The sequence below is a fragment of the Rattus norvegicus genome, chromosome 3 (genome assembly GCF_021556685.1).
Source record: "Rattus norvegicus strain SHRSP/BbbUtx chromosome 3, alternate assembly SHRSP_T2T, whole genome shotgun sequence".
Lineage (NCBI taxonomy): Eukaryota > Metazoa > Chordata > Mammalia > Rodentia > Muridae > Rattus > Rattus norvegicus.
Window position 1 is genome coordinate 77,474,631 of NC_141536.1, and position 20,578 is coordinate 77,495,208.

Genomic DNA, 20,578 nt, shown 5'->3' on the forward strand with positions numbered 1-20,578 from the left:
CGCCCGAGCGCCGCCGCGGGCCCCCGCCGCCGCCCCGTGCCCCCGTGGGGTCCCCCGCGCCTCCCGCGAGCGACGGGCTCACACGCAGGGGCGCGGGGTGGCCCGGGACCGCCGCGGTCCAGCTCCGCCTGGCCCCCGCCCGCCCGCCCGCTCTCCCTCGTCCCCGCTTCCCCAGCTCCAGTCCCTCTCGCCCGGCTCTCGGGAGCGGCGGGGGCGCGCACGGCGGCGGCGGCGGGCCGGCGGGGCCGCGCGGCGGGCTCCCGCGCGGGCGAGTGTGTCTGGGCCTGGGCGGAGGGATCCCCGGGCTGAGGCGGCGGAGGTGCTGCGGCCCGGGGCCGGGTGGTGAATGGGCTGGTGGTGCTCGCTGCTGCTGCTGAGAGGAGGAGGAGGAGGATGAAGAGTTGGGCTTGTTTGTCTCTCACAGTTTCTCTCCTGCTGCTCTGATTCCTCCCTCCCCATTCCGGCCCGGGGCCTGTGTGTGTCTCTCCTGGAGGAGGAGGAGGCTCCAGTTCCTCCCCCCACCCCCTCCTCCCCACCCCCCCTTGCCTGGGGAAGAGGAGGAAAGAAACAGCCCAGAGAGAGAGAGAAAGAGAGTGTGAGTGAGTGAGAGAGAGGAGAGGAGGAGGAGGAGGGAGAAGGGAACAACCTACCATCTTAACACACTAATATCTAAAAAGTGCGAGAGGCCCAGAGCAGCAGCAGAAGCAGCAGCAGCAGCTCCAGCCTCTTCCCTCCCTCCCCATGAAGAAGAGTTCCCTCCTCCTCCTCCTCCTGCTTCTCCTGCTCAGAGTTCCTGCCTCCAGCTGCCAGGGGGGACAGCCAGCCAGCAGCAGGAGGGTGCAGTATCCCAGCTTTTCCATTCTCTCTTTTCCTCACTCTCTCTTTTTTTTTTCTTGAGTAGCTCTATTTCCCCTCCCTCCCCCTTCCCCCCTCCCTCTCTCCCTCTGTCTTGTCTCTGGTGTTTGTCTCTGGGAAGGAGCAGGGGCTGCTTGCTTGGAGTTTGTTGTGGGGGGAGGTAGGGGGAGGGGAGGGGTGTGTGGGAGGGAGGAGGGAAAGGGGGTGTTCTTGTCAGGACCCCTCAGTCAACTTGAGATTTCAGCAATAACTTCCCCTTCGGGGCGCCCCCCTGCGTGCCCTTTTCCTATTCCTCTCCCTCCCCAGGAAAAAAAAAAGACAATGGGAATACCTCGTCTCCCCCCTTCCTCCCCTCTGCCCTCCACCCCTCCCTAGGATAGATTGGAAGTAAGTTTATGAGCAGCCTCGGGAGCCTGGGCGCTGAGTACAGGGCCAGAGCGGGTGACAGGGGCGGCGCGTCGGGGGTGGCGGCGAGGGGGCGACACAGAGTCCCTGTGGGGTATCGGGCTGGGGGGCCGCGGGGGCGGGGGGCGAGTGCCTGCGGCCGGGGGGATGGCCGCCTGGGCCCCTTCCCCACCCCCACACCCTGGGATGCTGTCGGGGGGAAGTTTTCATTATGGTTATTTAATTTAAAAAAAAATTTTTTTTTTTTGGGAAAACCATCTTGTTTGGTGACTGAGAGATCTGGTTTAAAAAAAAAAAAAAGCTGCGGCTGCTGACGCTGCCGGGCCCGAGTGTGTGTGAGTGAGTGTGTGTTGGTGCATTTGTCTTGGGTGGCCGGAGCAGCGTTGGGGAAATTCCGCTTATTCTTCTTCTTCTGCAACTTGTTATTCTGAGGAGTCCGCCTGCACCCCTCACCCCGGGGCGGCCCTCCCGCCGTCGCCGCCGGCCGGCCGCCCCGGGACCCCGCGCGGGTCGGGGACTCACAGGCCCCTCAGAGAGGGGCCGCGGCCGCCCCTCCCCCCGGGCCGCGGGGGGAGGGGCGCGCGGAGTGGGACTCTTTCCGTTTGGTCCAGCCCCGCGGTGCACGCAGTTCCCAACACTTCTCGTCATCCTCTCTCTCTGCTCTCTTTATTCTGCTGAGCGGTGCTGTTAGGATTTCTTCTCTCTCTCTCTCTCTCTCTCTCTCTCTCTCTCTCTCTCTCTCTCTCTCTCTCTCTCTCTCTCTCTCTCCTACCTCCTCTTCCTCCCTTGACCACGCTCGCAATGGTGGGTAGCTGCAAGGTGGCCCTGGCAGGGGAGGGGTTTCATGTGGACACTGGGGCACCGGGCGAGAGAGGTCTCCTTTCAACTTTGTCTTGTGGCTTGCACCCCGGGAGGAGGCCACATGCCGATTGTGGGGTGTAGATTTGCCGGGAGTGATTTCTAAGTAGTTGAGTTGTTGAGATGAGGGTACGACGGCTAGTGGTAGGCAGGTTTTGTTTTCGTGGGTGAATCGGGTGTCATCATATTCCGGTCATATGTTGAAATATTCTTTGTTTAGGTCTTGAAGTAGAGGATCTCCCTCTGCACGTCCACATTGTGTTGTTTTTAAATGATGTCTCCGGGAGTATGGATTTCTAGAATCACAAATGTGATTTTAAGATCTCGGCATGTGTGGGCCTCAGCACTGGCCTTGACAGTGAACTTTATGGCTGTGTTTTTGGACTTCTAAGATTTTATCCCATATGTGGGATGCTAGTTATGCTTTTTCTTAATGGTAGCTAATCAGGAATGTCGAGTCTTGAGCTGGGGAAGTTAGAGAGGGAAGGGCATTTATTTATTAATAATTGATAACTGAATGTTAGAATCAGATTCATTTGGTCTGGTTGGAGGTTTTTGGTTTTTTTTTTTTTCTCCCTTTTTTCTTTAAAGCTGCCCTGCACTCTAGGAAGCCTTTTGGCAGGCCTTCTTTATGGTGGTTCTTTGGGGCACGGAGGGGGTGGGTATCACCTTTTAGAGAGATCTACAGTATCATCTGTAGCTTTATTGAAGGCCTGTTCAGGAGGCTGATACTCAGGCCAAGAAGTGTAGAGCTACTTTTCAGGAAAGTATTTATGTTACTTTGTTTACATTTCATGTTTCTTCAAATTTGGGCAGTAGAAATAAATAGGTCAGCGTTCCTATTGGTTTTTGAAGGTTAGCGCCCCCCCTCCCCCCTCAAAGTTTTGCCATCTACTTGGTTTACAGCCTTGTAGGGAAGCATTACTGATTTTTCTCTGGGAGTACTGTTACTTATTTTAATTTCGGTAAGTTCCCTGCTATTTTCTTCTGTTCTTCACTTATATATGGGATCTGTTGTGAGCTTAACATTAGCTTACCGAGGGCTATTGTAAACGTCTAAGAATACATTTTAAAATCTCAGGACATGTTTTGATGGCAAAGAGGAATCTTTTGAATGTAGCAATACTGGCGTTTATAAAGAATTTCAGTCCTCAACACTTGGATGTGCATGCGGCTGGCCGTAAGTGAAGATCGTAGTAGTGCAGAAAATTCTGAAAGCTCAGACATCGGACTAAAACTACTTCAGGGGTTTTCTCTTACTTGAGACTTTTGATTTTGGTAACTCAATATGAACATTTTGACTGACATTGCTTGGTTGCCTATTATAGAAAGTCTTTCTTCTTTTTTTTTTCTTTTTCTTTCCTTATGTATTATTGCAGCCATTTTTAACTTAAGTTTTTTGGACAGCCTCCCAAAGGTTTGGGACGCAGGCAAATCCTTATGGAGCTGGAAGAATGATAAACACATTGTGAAGACACCTGCCCGGGCCATACTTTGTTTTAAAGGGATAAAAGTGATGGATGGGACACCGTTTCCTTTGATTTTTCAATGGCCCACCCTTTTTCCTGTTCAATTATCTGGAAGGAGCTGCTTCAGAAACACTCTTCTGTTTACAAGAAGATCTCTAGCACTATCCAGCAGGAGGTGCTACAGCAAGTTAAAGGGGAGCTCTTAATTTTGAGGGTCTTATTGAAGTTCTCTTCTTATTGAAGTTCTCTTAGCTCAGCTAAGCAACAGGAGTAACGTTCCAGGAAGATTTTGAGTAAGTCTGTTCTAAAATACTATTGCTATTTGAAGTCTGCTTTGTACCTGCCTGTGCCACTATGCAGAATAAGGTCATTGTGGATGCTGGGTTAGGAATAGGTTACTGTTAGGATTATTTTCCTTCAAAGGAGAGCTAGTTTGGTATTGATAAGTGGAGTATTGAATATAATTTGAAAAAATTCTTTGAAGTTGCAATAAACAAAAAAAAAGTAGAATGATGTGGGGCTTCAGCCCTTATAAACATATTAATAGAAATAAAGTAGACAGACATTTTTGGAAAAAGGGATATTGTTTTTTGAAGGGGGAGGGTGTTCTTGGATCTTTCTCCCTGTCCTTGAATCTATGGACAGTGGTTTTAATCTAGATGCCTTCATAAGCTTTCAACTTTATAGATAAAGTTACTATATTTAAGTTGGCCCTCAAAGACTGATTTTTGAACTATATATGAAATTAAATGTAATGCTCTGTAATTCCAGTACTTGGCCCATAATCCTACTAAGTTTAGGAAGGAGGTACTCTGAGACTCAGTGGCAACCTGGTCTACACTGTAAGACCTTTTCTCAAGAAAAATAAACAAACTTGAAGGAAAGTTATACCTGTTGGTATAAATCTTTGTTGGTATGTCCATTATCAACTTTTAATGATGACTGTATATAGGGAGGAAAGTAGCTACTTTAACATTTTCAAGGCATCTATAATAGTCTTTTGAAACCCTCAGTGCTAGATGAATTGTGACTCAAACTGATATTATTGTTTGTAAAGTATTGTGTCAATGTTTTGAAAACTTAGAAATACATTGAAAATTTGATGGACCTGCTTTGAATTTTGTAGGGTGTGTGTGTGTGTGTGTGTGTGTGTGTGTGTGTGTGTGTGTGTGTGTCTCGTTTTTTTCCAGTAAGATCATATTAGGTAGTACTTGTGAAATTTCTTTGTAAATTGCCAGAAACCATGTAGATGTTGTTGATGAGATATTTAACAGATTAAAACATGAACAGAGTTTTACTTTAAAATGCTAAGTTCTTCAATATCAGCTAGGCAACAAATGCATTAAAAGTGCATGCCGAACACTAAGAATTTAAATTCTGCCCTGGTTACCGTAAATCTCTTTGTTACAGTTTCGAAGTTTTTGTTAAGAAAAAAAAATGCTACTAAGCAGTTTTCTATAATTAAAAAAATGCCCTGGGTTCGGTCCCCAGCTCCGAAAAAAAGAACTTTTGCTTTTGAAGATATTTCGAAATATATGTCCCCTATTAAAAGTTGTCTTCCTTCTTCCTTTCTCTCTCGTTTGGTAGCAGTTGACTTTAGTGAATGTTCAAGTTCCCGGACTCTTCTGTACACTTGAACTAATACACAGAGTAACAGATGTCTCTGCTAACGTTTTGATTGACTCTGCTAATTCTGAAAAAGGCTCACTGACAAAAGCTTACTAGTTTATTTCATAGGGAAATGTGTATTGTTATACATTTATGCTAGACAAATATATACATTGTTTTTGTTTTTTCCTTTTAGAAGGTTATGTGAGGAAATGACTACTCAGTTCTAGAGGCTTAAATACTGTGTGTGTGTGTGTGTGTGTGTGTGTGTGTGTGTGAGAGAGAGAGAGAGAGAGAGAGAAAGAGAGTCAGCATGAGAGAGAGAGTAAGAGTAAGAGAGAGAGAGTCAGCATGAGCACGTGCACACACAGTTTTCTTGATAAACTCAGCTTACAAATTTAGAATGGTAAACTTAGTAAGTTAAATAGAATTAATTGGCAATCCTTGTGTTTAGGAGTGTAGTATTATGAATTTTATAAATGACTGTTCTTCATAAAATAGCCTGAAGTTAGAAAGTAAATATAGAAACTTGGTCGTAGGAAGGGCAAGAAAAGCATTGAAGTGTTTAGATAAGAAGGAAACCTCTCATGATGATGGTAACTTTTTATGGCACAGTGAACTGAGCTTGTTTATCTATTTGGTGAAGAAATACTGAAGTTAAGGCTGCATCAATACGTTTTAATTTTTTTTTTTGTACTTAGTACTTTATTGCTCAAGGCTTTTATGTTTGGTTACCATTCAGAAGGAAAATGGAAGAGATTAAAGTTTAGGTCTCATTTAGACAGAGGAAGCATTTGAATTTTCGAACTGTTTTGTGCTGGGTTTAAGCTGACTTCTCTGGAGCTGTTGCCTGTGGATTTACATTCAGGCCTAGGTTGTCTTTAGAAGCATACAATACGTTTTGATCATATTAACCTTACCAGGTGTGTATTTTTGGTGCCTTGGGATTTATTCTTAAGTGGTTGTATGTTAATATGACATCAAACTTACTGTAGACAGTTCCTTCTTTCTTTTGTATTTTTGTCCACCCCACCCCTCCCATGAGCTGAGAGCTGAATTCAGGGCTTTGCTTTTACTAGGTAGGTGCTCTACTACTGAGCTAAATCCCCAAACCCAATTATTTCTTTTTAAAAAGATTTATTACTATTTTATGTGCATGTGTGAGTGGCTGCATGTATGTCTGTGTACCAAGTGCATCCCTGGTGCTGAGGAGGCCCTAACAGGTGTCAGGTCCGCTGGTGCTGGAGTTATCTGCTTGTAAGTGAGCTGCCATGTGGGTGCTGGGATCTGAACCCAGATACTCTATAAGCACAGCAGTGCTCTTACTACTGGGCCATCCTCCCCCAAGATAATTATTCCTAAAAAGCATATTTTTGTTTATATATATATATATATATATATATATATATATATATATATATATATATATACACACACACACACAGCTATACTTTCTATAGACTTTAATATCATCCTTATCTGTGTATTAAATCTTTGCATAGTTAAATCATTTGAAACAATGCTGGAATAGTTTATTTTTATTTTTATTTATTTTTTTATTTTTTGAGGTGAGGTCTTCCTTTGGAGCTCAGGCTGGCCTAGAATTTGTGGTAATCTTCCTGCTTCAGATTCCCAAGTGCTGGATTTGCAGGCATGAATTACCCCACTCATCTTGGGATAGACTTTGAAAAACAGCTTTGTGCGTCATGGGACACCTGATAATGGTGAATCTTCCACGCAGAGACTGTGAGGTTCTCTCACCCTGGATGCTTTGCTGGAATAATATTCATTCACAGACTCTGAGGTATTTGAGTCCACGCCTCAACTCAACCAGCCTTCAAGTCTCAAGTCCTCAAGTCCTTCTCCTCTATTTTCCTTTTACTCAACTAAAAAAAAAAAAAAAAAAAAGGAGTTCATGTCTCGGGAAATTCTTTTTTGCCATATTTTGGGATGCACTAAGGCAGTTTTTTGTTTTTTTTTTAAATGAAGTAAAGACCAAGCCAGTTATATGGAAATTCGAAGGGGTTGGGCCTAGTAGTTTTATTTTGACCCTTTGGACCTAAGGAAAAAACGTAACAGAGGCCAAAAAGATGGGTTTTGTTTTATTGTTTTGGCAGCATTGAGAATACAAACTGTCAGTGCTTGAGGAGCAGGGGCAGCAGAAAGGAATTGATTTTTCCCTGCTGCAGATCCAAGTGTTGTTAACCATGTGCATTTCTAAAGTGGCATGCTTACAAATCAGACAGCACTTGATTTTTCTCCCTCGACAGAACACTGAACTCTTCTTTTTAACATTTAAGTAAGTACCCTAAACTTCAGGGTAATGACAATAATTTCATGATAAAAGTGGGTGATAGTAACCATGGCAACTGCTATCTCTGGCCTTATGGACAGTCCTGTTGTATTGATGAAGCTTCAGATACTTGAGTAGCCTGTCACTTTTATGGTGAAATGTGTTAGCACATGCTGCAGGTGACTTTTAGCTGGATTGTGTTAATCTATGTGCCAGCTTATCTCTCCTTGTTAGGAGTTTCTTGGACCGTATTCCACAGCATGTTTGTGAAGATGCTGTTGCCTGAAAATAACCCACCACCTGCGGTAGTCCTCCTGATGCAGACTGCGCTCCTTCCAGAGTCTTAGAGAAAAGAGGGCTGTCAGAAGGAGTTGTGTGTATGTAAACTACAGTTCAGATTTATCAGCTTCAGCTTGGGAGTGTTGTTAGCTATTTACAAAAACTTTTGTGATTTTTGAAAGAAGTCTGAGAATGAGAGAATTAGGCCTACAGTTGGGATATTCTTTTCTAAGAGTTCTTTCCAGAAGTATGTATATGTATAGAATTCGGGGTGAGGAGTGGTGGGCATAGCAATAAAGGAAGGATTTGACAAAAGAAGAGCTTAGGTTTCAGGTTGCGAGTGTGTGTGAGCGTGCACATGTTACTGTAAGAATATATTTCCTAGTGAGCAATCCTGGAGTATAGCAAATGCTTGGTTGTAAAATTTTTCAAGTAAAATTATTTAAAATTATATTTAGAATAATTGTTAAAGGAGACACAGTACAATAAAAACATCTTTGTGGGGAGATGATAAAAATATTGCAACTGATCCAACAAAACTTACTTTAAAAAGTATTTCTATCATAGCAACTATTTTTCAAAGCATTTTGTTTTTATATAAGGTTTTTCTAGCGGGAAGTATTAATGCTAATTGGTACTTTTTCTAATATATACCAGAGAAGAAGTGCCAGAGCAGAGAACAAACAAATTTGATCTCAATTTGATTAGATTCTGAAAATAAGACCTAATCAGATGTGCTCCACAGTTCAGACTTTCTGAAACTTGCTGTGAAAAGCTGGTTTACTTACTACAAGTCCCAGGGTGCACTGCACCTTTTTCTTAACTTCAGATAAGAGCATTGCATGCTGGGATATGTAGTTGGTTTAAATAGTACGGAGAACTCTTTTTCTTGTCTACTCCATTTTATAAATAGGTCCCTAAGACTCTAAGAACTTTATTTTTTTTAAGTTACATTAATAAAATCATACTTACTCTGTTTCTGAAATTCTAAAGTGAGACTTTATAAACAGCTCGGTGTTCTGTTTTATCACAGTGCTTTTACTAGATTTTAGAAGATTTAAATGCACATTAACATATTCAAAACTTGACTTGGAAATTGTAAGTAGTTTCTGTACATGTGGTAGAATAGGTTATTTCACAAGTCTGGCATCACTGTTTTCTAGTGAGAGCAGTAGAAGCAGTTTTGTCAAGCTTCACACATGCTATTCCTTTTACCCCCCCAGTGGGGAAAGTTATTCAGCTATAAATAAATAAAGTTTTATTTATTTATTTATTTATTTATTTATTTATTTATTTATTTATTTATTTATTTATTTATTGAGACAGGTCTTTTCTGTGTAGCTTTGGCAATCCTGGATCTTGCTAGGTAGACCAGGCTGGCATTGAACTCAGAGATCCACCTGCCTTTGCCTCACAAGTGCCAGGATTAAAGGCGTGTATACCATCACCCAGCTTGGGCAGGGGGGGTTTTATTCTTTAAATTCAGAGTTTTGTGATGCTTCTTGAATAATTGTCCAGTATTGTCTAACTGGGAGAAAAATTTCTGAAAAATAAATGATTCAATGTAATTGAACTATTTCATGCCACTTATTTTTGAGACAGAGTCCATTTTATGTTTTTGCTGGACTTGAACTCACAGACTTACTGCTTTAGTTCCAAGCCCCACCCCTCTTGGTTTGTTTGTCTTTTGGTTTTTGTTTTGAGAGGCTCTCACTCCAGCTCAGACTGGTCTCTGTATCTTGTGACCCTGCTTCCCCTGTTCTGGAAGTGCTGGTTTTGTAGGCTCACCCTACTTTCCCTCCTGCTCCATGTAGGTTGAGTTCTAAGAGATGCAGCCTGAAAGGGAGAGAAGAAAGAGTCTTAAACAGTTCAGATTTTCACCTATGAAATTTCAAAACTTTGAACTTTCTTTATTAATTCCTGTAGGGCTCTTGCAGGATTGAGTGTAGAAGGCCCTGGGAGTGCTTACTTAACGTAGTGGTTGGCATGTAATTAAGGCTAGTAAATACTTAGAATTACTAGCAAACAGTTTTATTTAAAACCATTCTTCACTTTTTAACGTCTTTTTATGTTGTAGTTTAGTTAGAAGCTCAGGTGATTTTGAAAGTCATTGCCTGGAGATTTTGACTTATGGTAATGATACGGCTTAGAATGATTGCTGTACATTAAAGTGTCTTTGTACCTCAGTTTCTACCTAAATGACACATGCCCCAAATTGGACTAATCTGTCAGTAGCAGGATGTCAGCAGGATTTGGTTGTACCTGTTCAGTATTGTTGTACTGTATTGCAGTGTTTCATTGACTTCAGAAAGTTTAAAAGATGATGACAATTGCTTTGTTAGTAATGTTTGCACTGTTAGAATATCCAAATAGCTGGCCAGTAAAAGTAAGATTCTGTAAAAATGCTCTTGGTGTCGTGGTGAGTGCTTTTCTCTCAGACCACATCAGTGTTGAGGGACTGATGGAGAGGGGGCAACTCCCTCGCCCCACCTCCCCAATGTCATTCACGTCTGGGTTGTATTTAGAATGAAAGTTCAAAAGAATTTACATTTCAGGTATTTACAGTTTAGCTGTTTGAGGGGAGAAAGGGCTGTTTGAGGTGGGAAAGGGATACTTAGGAGTATTGAAAATATAAGCATAAATTCCAATGTATGTTCTGTACCTTACTTGGAATGTGGAAAAAGATAATTGTCTTTTTATCTGCTTAACTGGTATCCATTCGTTAGCACGCACTTCTTGGAACATTGTCATAGATTACTCTTAAACTATCATTTACTGAAACTATTTCTTAACAGTCAAATACAATTTGACTCTACCCTCCCATGGAAGGGTGACATCTTTGGGAATTATCAAAAATAAATGGAATCTAGTTAGATCTACTTCTACATTGTATATTGTTTTATTTCTGTCCTATTAATTTTGTTTTTAAGTTAATAGTAAAATGGATAAATTCATCAGTTATAAAGAATTGAATACAAATGACTAGCAGTAAGGAGGAAGATGTTCTTTGGTATTCGTGGGCTACTATAGAAAATAATCATACTTGTATGAAGTCTTCTGTAAATTTTATTGCCGTGTCTATTCATGTAACGCCTAAAACACTACTGAAAGTCAGGCGAACAAAGTCACTGGGTGGTGACTTGTCTTTGCTCTAGAATATTTAAGTACACTTAAATTGTTGAGCAGTTTTCCTTCTTTTCATGAATTTTCTGTCGTTATATGTCACATATGTGTGTCGTATAAGTCATAGCTTGTGAAAGTCAATCTTGTTTTGAGTTTAGTTTTCTCAGTGGAAAAGAGCTTGCTGTTAAAAGGAGTAGATGGGATAATATGCATAGATGTACCTTATAGACTAAGGTGGTGTATGTGAATAGGATTTTTAGAAGCGTTTGTTATGTTAATAATATTATTAAAAGTCTTAAGTGTCTTGAGTTAGAGTGGATGTGAACCAGAAATCAGTAATCTACTCTGCTCACAATAGTTGTTTAAGACTTTTTAATTAGTTTATTTTGTTTTGTGTTGTAAGGGTGAGTGCCAGCATGTTTCTGTGTGTAGCATATGCCTGCTGTGTGCCTGGAGCTCAGGGAGGCATTGGATCTCTTGGAGTTGGAGTTACAGGCACTTGTGAGCTGTCTGATTGGCTGCTGGGAGCTGAACCTGAAATCTGCTAGAGCAGCCAGTACTTTTTTTTTTTTTTTTTTTTTTTGGTTCTTTTTTCCGGAGCTGGGGACCGAACCCAGGGCCTTGCGCTTCCTAGGTAAGCGCTCTACCACTGAGCTAAATCCCCAGCCCCCAGCCAGTACTTTTAAGCACTGAGCCGCCTCTGACGCCCCGCTAGACAGCTCTTTTGTGAGAGATAGTCTTGCTATGTAGCCCAGGCTGGCCTGGAACTTCTGCTTCAGCTTCTTGAGTACCAGGATTATAGTTGTATGCCACCATACCTGGTCCTTACAAGTTTTTTTGAGTATGTAGACATAATTTATAGCTTGTTCTTGATAATAAATATAATGTCATGTCTGTGTATAGTAATGTAGATATAAGAAATGTACCAGCAGATTATAATATTTCAATTTTGGGCATTATGTTGAAAAATGTTTTTATATGTTAATAACAAGTGTACATCAATGTATGTTGCTGGGTTATCCCTTAATATTAGTATGTGTATGTGGTACTAATAAGCTTTTACCCATAGGTATCTTGTTTAATTTTAATTATCAGGATTATGTGAGGATTTGCTGTAGCTACCCTACCTCCATTTTAGAGGGTGGAGTGCGCGGGTGGCAAGTGCTGCAGCTTACACCCAGACCCCTTTCATCCCGGAGCCTCTGCTCGTAAGTGTGCAGAGTGATGTGCAAACTCTTATTCCCTAGACACTTGGGAAAAGAGTCTCTAGAGAAGTTTGTAATGCACTGACATGGCCCTGAAACTCTGGGTCATTCTGAGACTGTTTTGTGGTGAGATTGAGTGGTGGAGACTGCCTAGGATGCACTGGGGGAGGGAAGCAGCCTTTAGAGCAGTGCCTGTCTCACGATTGAGCAGGGTGTCTCAGTAGCATGGGTGTGGCCTAACATCTATGGGGATGGCAGTAGGCACTTAGTTTAGACTTTAAAGGGGTTTTCGGTACGTACAAATTGTTTACGTTTACCATTTCAGTCTTTATGTAACTTGTGGGCTTTTTAGAGCAGTAGTTAAGTATCCTTACTTTGAAGAAATACTATGAAAGCAAGCTCACAAAAGTCATTAGCTCAAGATGCATGTAGAGAGAATAGAAGTTAAAAAGTTTTCCTAGTTTTTGTTTCTTGTACATTTGCATATGTATATGTGTAACACATCTAAGAATTAGTGCAATTACAGAATAATACACTTTTGAAGTTTCCTTTCTTTCCCGAAAGGTGGCCATATAAAAACGTGCCTGTTTTTGAAAACAAGGTTCATGTAGAGTAGGAGAGGGGTTAAGAAGAGAAATGGGTAAGACTTAAATGTCCCTGTTAGGTTATAAACCTCAAGTCCCAGGTCTGACTGCTCCCCACGGGACAGAAAGTATCTTAGGTGGTTTATTTGCAGCCACTTTTATTTTTAAAACATTTCTAAAAACCCAAAGTGACAGTATTGTTTTTCTGGACTGTATTTAGGAGACACCGTATGAAAATTCAACTTTATAGTTTATTCTGGGAGCCCCTTATAGAGATAGCAGTTGTATTTTTATATGAACCTTTCAGTTTTGTTCTTTCCAAACTGGTAGTCTCTGTTAATATTCACCTTGTATTTACAAAGTAAGAGTTTTAAGACCAAGATGATGATCAGCCTTGAAATAATGAAGCTCTTTAGCTCAGTGGGCAGAAAGAGATGCTGCCTGGGAATTTGTCCTGTGCTTATGTCTGCATCTGAGTAGTGTTCTGCATGTCCCCCGTGGTGCCCTCTCACTTTGCCATCAAATGCCATGTTGAAAATGCCACTAATCTTTTAAGGATTTTTTAAGAAGGTAAATGATTTCAGTGGTTTTGTTTGGATTCTGGTTTGAGTGTTTTTAGCTTGTTGCTAAGGTTATTTGTCATACTTCATCTTAGTAATTTCTAAATTGAACATTTTATTATATGGCTAATAAAAAGTTTTTCATTCATAGTAGTTATTTTTTTTAAAGAAGCCTTCTGACACTAAAAATACGCTCTTTGATCTCAGCTACTTTATACTACTTCAGACCCGTAGCTGGTGAGGTGCTAAAGCCTTACCTTGAGTCATATGGGATATAACAAGGTGTCAGAGTTTTGTTTTTTGCTGTTTGTTTGTTTGTTTTTCAAGACCCGGTTTCTCTGGGTAGCTCTGACTGTCCTGGAACTCACTCTGTAGATCAGGCTGACCTTGAACTCAGACATCTAGCTGCCTCTGCCTCCCAAGTGCTGAGATGAAAGGTGCCTGCCACCACCACCTTGCTGGGGTGTCAGAGTTTGGATAAGCAAACTTAAGAGTGTTTCTCTCTGGTAGTATTTATAAATGTGCTTTCATTTTGAGTAGACCAGACCATGCCTGAGAATACTTTCTTCTCCCTCATAATAGTCAGGAAGTCTCACTGGTTATGAGACTGAGGCAAACACAGAATCCAAGTTAGTTAATGGTAGAACCTAATTTCCTAATTAATACTTTTTAAATTCTGTTCTTTGTCTCTTGACCCATGGTCTCTGCCCCTTTTAAAATCATGGCTTCCAGCAAATGTATAATAATCTGAAGTCGTATTTTATATCTTCTGTTAAACATACAGGCAAGTTGAAATTTTAAAAGGCTGAGATTTAAAGTGCAAGTTTGTTGGGGTGAGGGTTGGGGTGGGCTTTCTGGGGGCACACACCCACTTGGACGCTCCTCTTCTACACAGGCCATTTCTCCTGCAAAAGAGGACTAGCCGTGGGGACAGCTGGAGGACAGTTGATCAAAGGTGCGGGCTTTTACATTGGAGTGATCTTTTGCAGCTCTTCAGTTTTAAAGAATCAGCCTTTCTTTCTTGTGAGAAGCTGAAAGATTGAGCATGAAGGCCTTGAGGGGTGAGGCTAAAAGACAGAAATATAAGCCTTATTTGTTTCCATGCCAGCTGAGCAGAGGGAGGGACAGGCTCTCTCCCCTGCTAGTCCCAATCCCGTAGAATCGGCAGTGCCTTTTTCCTGTTGCTGTTAGGCAGTTTATAGAACACAAGATAGCTTGGTAAGCGTCTTCTCTGTGTTTGACGTGACGTAACATCGTAGAGGATGCGGCATGCATGTTAAGTATAAGTGGTTGTGTTTGGCTGGTTGCTGCCGCATTTTTGAGAATGTCTTAGGAAGCAATTATCACAAGCTAGGGTGGATAACGTGCAAATCATTGAAATCAGCATTTCACCAGGACCAAACTTTGTAACTTGAATGATTCTGTTTAGTATTTGTTTACCTCTTCTACCACCCCCAACACTTCAGAGCAGAATTCTTTTTCGAAAAGGAACAGATGCTGTTAACTTATCAGGACTTGATACTAAAAAGCCTACAAAAATTTCCGTGCTGTTTATTTTCTTTATTTAATCTATATGCAAAGCATTTTGTAATTATTGCTGTTAGAAGGTTTTAAGCTGATGGTACCTTCCCACCCTTGCTGTGCTCAGGAGACAGATTAGGAATGCCAATTTCACAACTTGGTGTAAAGAAATGATGACCACTGAAATAAAACAGTTCGGATGAAAAGCAAACCAGATAGAAACGTACAATGAAAATGTCTTTTAGTAAAATGTTAGCATGCTGTACTTGGAGCAGATGCCACATTAATTCAAAAGAGAGCCCAGAAAATGTGGCAACTTTACGATGTCAATGGAGGGAGCTGCAATGCCTCTTGTATGCACTATGTGAAGTTCTTGGCACCGCCTGGCCCTGTCCTGTGCTGCTCAGCCGTTTTCTATAGGTATTAAGTGTTAATACACAAATTCTAAACTCATGGTATGCATTTTATTTGTGTAATTGAATACATTGTTGCCTATTTAGGTATTAGGGTAAGGAGCCCAATAACTTATAATATAGCAGTATTTTTTTAATTTAGGTATCTATATCAAGATACTTAGAATCTGAGGCAAAAAATTGACTTTTTTCTGCCTCTTCCAGTCACTTTCATCATGAACTTGTCTAAGAATTGAGTATTTCAAAGAAGCCTAGTGCTTTTCAGATGTAGGATTTGGATAGGTTACAAAATTATGAGATTTTTGCATTTATTTTTTCTCATTTAAAGTTATAGTTATCATCAGACATTCGTTGGGTCTTTTAAGTAGCTTAGATTCATCATCCCCCCCCCCTTTTTTTCATGGTGTTTGGGAAGGAAAAGTGTGATAGAAGGGTACTGAACACACGCAGATGATTCCAGAGTGATGTTCATTTTATAGAGGATTGCATTGGGACCTCTCCTAATTGCTTGTTTCTTGCAGTGAATGACTAGTGTGGGTCTGCGTGGAGAGAGGGGTGCACTAGGGGCTTTTAACCAGATTTACAGTGTGGGGCTTCCTGAGTAGAGCAGTGATCTGTTCGTCAGGAATGTACCCATATGCTGTAGAGACGTCTGGTTCACATGCTTAGAAAGCACTACTACTTCCTGTCAGTTAATCCAAGCATACTGTTTGCTCATTTGGTGAAAGGTTAAAAGGTTTGTTTTTTGTGTAATCCAAGGCAGCTCTTCAGCGCAGGAGTAGAATGCAGTGGTTAGGTCCCAGTGTGCAGCAGGCATGAGTCTTGACTGTGTCATGTATTAGCTTTTGACCCTGGACAGTTCACTTCTCCTGCACTTGCCTTGGTTTCTTCATCTGCAGAGTGTGCAGAGGTAACACTTCCCTTCTGAGATTATTTTGAAGAATAAGTAAATAGACTATACTAGGCAGGGTTAGTAAACACCAAGTGGTGGTTCACTGTTGCATTCTGCTCCCCTCTCCTCCCCCCTCAGTGGAGACAGGTGTTAGTTACACTGGGAAAGAACCTGGGCTTTGTGACTTGCCCTGTTGGAATCTCAGTACAACCACTTAAAGGTTGTGCAATTTTGGATTAACAGTTTAAACTGTTTTTCGTAAAGGTACATCAGGTACATGCCACACACTGGCAGTCAAACTGCTCAGGTGGACAAGTTTCTGTGTGTATGGTACAGGGGTAGTAGCAATAGCTGCCTCACCTAGGATTCATGAGAAGAGACAATGAGAGCATCTCAAGATCCTCTGTAAATGAGATGAATTATTGTTGATACAGTCTAGCTAAAAGTTCATGGGAACAGTGTAAATATGCAACAGTTTAACTGAGAAACAGGAGCCTACACCCCAAAACACTCTTTTGAAAAAAGGATACATCATAAAAAAGTTTATCTAATGAGTTCTTATTTAGGGACTTTCCTGGGAGAAATAGAAAATAAATGAGAATATGTTAGTTTTGACTTAATATTTTAAAAATATTTTTGAGTATTTATTAAGACTGGTAGTGCTATAAGCTTCTCCTCTGCCTCTAGCAACCAGAGACCAGCAGCAAGATCACAGTGGAGTTTATAGTGGCCCCTCAGTACCACTTAGCATCAGATCAAGAGTAGTCTATTCCAAGGTGCTAGTCGGCCAGTCAGTCTGTTGAGCTGACCAGCTATGTATTCACCTTGCTGTGTAAGACCTGACGGGAACAGCTGTGGAGCCCCAGCGATGTGAAAGGCTACACAAGTGCTTTCTAGGAGTGACAGACATGATCTGTTTGCTTTCCCATTTGGGCATTTGCCTTTGCGACATCCCCTTCATCTGGTATCTGGTCTCACACCACTTGTTATATTCTTTTTCTTTCTACAACCGTCATAAGCTACCTGTGCCAGACCTACAGGCAGGGGACAGGTTGATCATCAAAAAAGCTACGGTGATCTTCAGAATTAAGGGTTTTTATTTTTTGGTGAAGAATTGAGATTTTACTATATTATTAGCATGTCTGTATGCTTTTCTTCCTCTCTCATCTCCTAGTAATTGAAGAAGGGGAAAAGATTAAGTATGTAACAGATTTTTATTTAATTGACTTTTGATTTGTATCTGAAACATTTGTGATGTTTAACCCTCAGGGATTCAGCAAGTGTGTAGTATCTGTAATAGCTTAGGCAGACACCTGAATATGTGCATGTCTCCTTTCAAGCCTTTGAGTTAACCTAACAGCGTCCATTATTGCTCTGTTCTCCTTACCCAGCTGTGCTGTCTGCTGAAGGCCTGGTAGTTGAGTCAGAGTGTTTACTACACTTTATTTTGTCTCTATTCCTAAAACATTGCTTTTGTTTTCTAACTAAAAATAAGAAGTTTGTTCTAACAAAGTGCTATACTTTTGCCCAACAGGTATTTTAAAAATTCAGCAGTATTATAGAGGGTATATGGTTTCTTTCATTTAAAAAAAAATTACAGCATCACTGTATAGTAAATAAATAGGTAACATTTTATAGCTTTAAAATTAGCATAAAGTAATTCTTTAAGTGTGTGTGTGTGTGTGTGTGTGTGTGTGTGTGTGCGCGCACGCGCGTGCACTTTCATGCCATAATATGTGGTGGTCAGAAGAGAGTTTGGGGGGAGTCACTTCTTTTTTTTCTACCATGTGGAGTCTGGGGATTGAACTCAGATTTCTAGGCCAGGTAGCAAAGGCCCTTTCTCTCTGAGCCATCTCATGAGCCCTATTTGGTTTTGGGAGAAGTGGATGGGATAGCACCTACGCATGGTACCTCCTAGGTAAGTGCTGTCCCACTGAACCATAACAGGTGGTGTTTTGCTTCTCTTATAAAATTCAGGGCCTCATACATGCTGAACTAATGCTCTCCCATTGTGTTGCACCCCAGCCTCAGTATGTTTTCTTTACCTCAGCCACATGCGGGATGTATGAAAGTTGTTTCACATGGTCCAGTGAAAATTGGGATGGTTTAGAAGTGAATTTCATTTTAATAAATATACAGATTAGAAATAGACTCTCTACGTTGTTGTGGTTGATGTTTTCAGAAGTTTTTCCCTGCTCAATTTGTAGAGGTCGGTGCTAATCTGTGTTGGGTGAGCACCTGCTCTGGCCATCCCAGAGCCTGTCCGGTAGCCATGCACAGCAAGGTAGTGCTTGGTCGCCTACATCCCTTTTCTCTACCTGCTTCCTTTTGGCTTCCATTGTCTTTGCACACTGCCCCTCCACAGCCATCATTTTTATTTCTATTTCTTCTGAAAACAAGCTATTGTTGTAATTGGTAGTTTTTAAGTAAAGAGCCATTATCACAGCCTTAAAGCTTTAGCAGTTTGTGAAACTCCGTTCCCCCAATTTCAGGACCTCAACTGGACTTTGGATAAGAAACTTAAAATTACTGGCAAAGTAACTGAATATTGGTGAACCATTCTAAGTCTGAATATAGGGGAAGACTTAAAAAAAAAAAAAAAAGACCTGAAAGCAGGGTGTGGATGCATGCCTTTGAGAGGCAGAGGCAGGAGAGCTGTGAGTTAGAGACCAGCCTGGTTTACATAGAACATTCCAGGACAGTCAGGGCTATCTAATGCAGAGACCCTGTGTCAACAAACCAACTAACCCAAACCCAAAGCAAAAACAAAAGATGTTTTACCTTAGAAATTACTGTATTTTTGGTAGGGAGTGAGGGAGAGGTGTCAAGACAGGCTTGCCACTTAAAAACTAAGACTTGGGCTGGAGAGATGGCTCAGCGGTTAAGACCACTGACTGCTCATCCAGAGGTCCTGAGTTCAAATCCAAGCAACCACACGATGGCTCACAACCATCTGTAATGACAGATATAATGACATCTGATGCCCTCTTCTGGTGCGTCTAAAGACAGCTACAGTGTACTTATATATAATGAATAAACAAATCTTAAAATAACAACAACAACAAAAAAACCCTAAGACTTTAATGAACTAGATTGCTCTCTGTAGTGGTAGGGACCTAACGGAAGAAGAAGAAAGGAGACTTTTACAAGTTTTTTAACTTATAGAAATTGGAATTGTTTTGGTTTGTGAACTGCAAAACAGGCTTATGTTGCTTTGTTAGTATATATTGGTAACTTATGGTTCATTAGTTGACAAATGCCAAATAGTAGCTAGTAGTTTATTGTTTTTGTTTTTTGAAACAGTTTCTCTGTGTAGTCCTGGCTGTCCCCCGAACTCCCACTGGAGACCAGGCTGGCCTCAAACTCACAGAGATCTGCCTGCTTCTGCCTCCCAAGTGCTGAGATTGAAGGTGTGTGCCACCACAACTTGGATTGAACTGTTTATATTATTCACTTGGAAAAGTAAAATTTGGAGAGTTAATTTTATTATTTTATATGTATGAGGGTTTGTCTATATGTATGCGTGTATGCCTGGTGTCTGGGGAGGCTAAGAAAGAGGATTGGATTCTTTAGAATTGGAGTTGGAGATGACTGTGAGCTACCATGTGAGTCTGGGAATAGAACCTGGGCCCTCTGGAAGAGCAGCTAGTGTTCTGAACCATCTCTCTAACTTCTAAAATTTGGAAATTAATTGTAGTTACTCAGGTTAATGATTATTTTGGATATAAATTCAGTAGTTTTTAAGGTTATACCAGGGTTTTAAAAATATATAGTTTATTTTATTCTTTGAGAATTTTACATATATAGACATGTGTTTTTTTTTTTTTTTATTTTTTGAGACATATATCTATGTGTAGTACTGGCTGTCCTGGAATTCACTATAAATATAGATCAGGTGGGCCTTGAACTCGAAAAGATCCACCTACCTCTGCTTCCCAAGTGCTTGGATTAAAGATGTATGCTACCACACTCAGCCAGTGTTCAAAATCCTTTAAAAAATATTTTATGTTGAGACAAGATGTCATTTAATTTAGGCTGACCTCAAACTGGATATGTATGGGAGGATAACCTTGAATTGAACTCCCAGTGTATACTAGACTGACCTTGAACTCACAGAGGTCTGCCTGCTTCTGCTTCCAGAGTGCTGGGGTTAAAAGTGTACACCACCAGACCCAACAACTTCTGAGCCTGCCTCCACATCCTGAGTGTTGGGATTGTAGGCTGCACCATCATGCTAGCTCATGTGGTGCTGGCCATTGAGCCAGGGCTTTCTGCATGCTGAGCAGGCACCTTGCCAACTGAGCTACGTCCAGACCTTTAGAAATTCTGATAATTAATTTTGAATTTACTCTTACAGGTTGTACCTTATTTTATGTATGTTTGGCTGTGACTTTTGTATTTGACACCTATAATCATCATTTTTAGAATTTTAGCGTAGGAAACTGTATGACAGAGTTGTAAATCACCCTGTTTCATGCACTTCCTTGTGAGTATTCTCTTTGTGTTCAGACTG

At 41.3% G+C, this 20,578-nt stretch overlaps 1 protein-coding gene across 49 annotated transcripts in view; it reads left to right on the top strand.

Annotated features, from left to right (window-relative positions):
• Nucleotides 1-321: 321 nt before the first annotated feature.
• The window catches only part of Phf21a (PHD finger protein 21A), a 177,771-nt gene continuing 157,514 nt past the window's right edge, over nt 322-20,578 (top strand). For 34 of the 49 annotated variants that reach the window (XR_015683168.1, XR_015683170.1, XR_015683169.1 and 31 more), the window contains exon 1: nt 322-837. The gene's annotated coding sequence lies outside the window, so the exon portion shown is untranslated. 49 annotated transcript variants of the gene reach the window in all.